Here is a 2184-nt window from a genome sequence, read left to right on the forward strand (position 1 = left end):
ATGAGCCCGCCCCGGGCAGAGTCCAAAGATCTGAGACAGAGGAGCGGCAGCTGGTCTCAATCAGCTTGCTTCTCCCAGCCCCCTCTTCAGCAGCCAGCCTCGGCCATTCCCGAATTCTGTCCCCCTCCCTCCTGCAAGCTGTTTCCCATTAGCTCCCCCACCCAGGCTCTGGCTACGGCCCCACTTTTGCTTCGAGATGGAGATGGATGTTTATCCTTCCGCCTCTTCTGAGTTGGCCTGACTTAGAAAAAGCCAGTGTCCTCTCTCCCCAGTGCTTGTGAAGCACCACAGCACCCTCAGGGAAGTTAGTTACGGCCGGAGACTGACTTTCCTGAACTGAGGGCTGAATCACCTCAGGAAAGCCCCTTCTGCAAAAGTGGCAGTAGCCGCTGGCTGAGGGGAAGATTCCCTTCTCTTGGGATGACCGGGATGGTGGAGTCCATTCAGCTGCTAGTCCCATTTGCACCCGAGGGAACGGAGTCCTGTTCGGGGGGATCAGGGGATGACATTGAAGAGGGAACACCCAGAAAGAGGAGTTTGGGACCTGTCGAAGGAAGGGAGTCTAAATGAGTGAGGGGGTTCAGGAAACTCCACCTCCAGGAATAAAAGTAGAGGCAGAGCCCAGGGCCTCAGAGGACAGACCAGGACTGGAGCTGAGGTTATGCCCAAGACCAGAGGACTGGGGAAATGCCCCCTCAAAGGCCTTTCCCTCTCCTGTGCACTGTATTTGCCATCCTCAACTGCAAGCAGGTAGACTTCATGGGTCACCCAGGGGAGGGGCCCTGAAGACAGTCTTCTAGGACAAGCAGCCCTGCCTGGACCAATGGCCTAGGAGCCAGACTGCCAGGGCTACCATCCCAGCTCTGTCACCCACTAGCCTCGTAGTGCTTTAGTCACTACGTCATGTCTGACTCTTGTGACCCCGAGGACTATAGCCCACCAGGCTCCTCTGTCCTTGGGATTTCCCAGGCAAGAATACTGGAGTGGGTTGCCATTTCCTTCTCTAGGTGATCTTCTCAACCCAGGGATCAAACCCCTGTCTCTTGCATCGCAAGTGGATTCTTTACTGCTGAGCCACCAGGGAAGGCTTTACCACTAGCCTCATGGTCTTGGGCAAATGATGCCACTTCTCTGAGCCCACAGTTTCATCACCTGTGAACTGGGTAATAGTTGTAGTATCTTCCTAGGGATATGATGAGGACAAAATGCATTCATGATTGTGAAGCTCTCAGAATGTGCATTGCCACAAGGAGTAAATGCTGTCTAAGTGTTTGTTAAATCAAACGTATAACTAGAACTCAAACCATTCTCATCTGTACCTGGTGCTTTCTGCCCTTGGCATCTAGTACTGCTGAAATGGCAGTTAATGTTTTAGCCAAGATCAGCTGGAAAAAATAACCTGAGCAGACATCCCTCCCCCATCTTCTGGACTCTGCCCTGGGATGGTCCCAAGGCTGCACACAGGACTCAGCCCTCTGATTTTGTCCCCACTGTCCCTGTCTTGGCCCTGGTGGTAAAGATGACCTCATCTCCCTTCACCCTCAGCTCCTCCCTTATCTCAAAAGCAATGGGGATGTGAACCCACATTGGCAATAGGCCTGATGTGGAAAAGAGTAACTCAGGGTGGAGAGGGTGAATGGCCAAGAGTCTTTGTATCAGTGTTGTTCGGATGATCCATTGCTCACTGGAGTCTGGCCGTGACAGTGCAGGCAGCCAAGTCCTCAGAGTCCAGCTGAAAGGCCAAATTCTGAAATGGGAGAAGGTGTTCTTCAGGGTCCTTCCTGTCCGTATCTCTTTTTTGGCACCCTGATCCCAAAAAAGGGTTGGGATTGCCACTCTGCCTTTTGACATGGATATGCCTGATCTGGGCACCCAGGATGGCCTGACTTCATCAGAACGTACCTTCATAAATTGCATCTTCTCCCACTGGGTGAAAATAGATGTCCTGAGTCACTGTCTCGATCACTACTACAGCCCATCTCATGTGTGTGACTGAGAAAAATGCATGTAAAGTGACTAGCATGCCAGGAGGTCTAGCACCAGGGTGACAAGCAGTCCTGCTGTGGGACTGTCTGGAAGAGTGGAATCCAAGGATGGCCCAAGAGCAAAGGGAGAGCCAGCAGGACAGAGCTGCAGAGAGCATCCTGGCAGCCTCGCGCAGTACCAGTGAGGTGAGCGTTGGCA

This window comes from Bos indicus x Bos taurus, chromosome X (assembly GCF_003369695.1).
Source record: "Bos indicus x Bos taurus breed Angus x Brahman F1 hybrid chromosome X, Bos_hybrid_MaternalHap_v2.0, whole genome shotgun sequence".
NCBI lineage: Eukaryota > Metazoa > Chordata > Mammalia > Artiodactyla > Bovidae > Bos > Bos indicus x Bos taurus.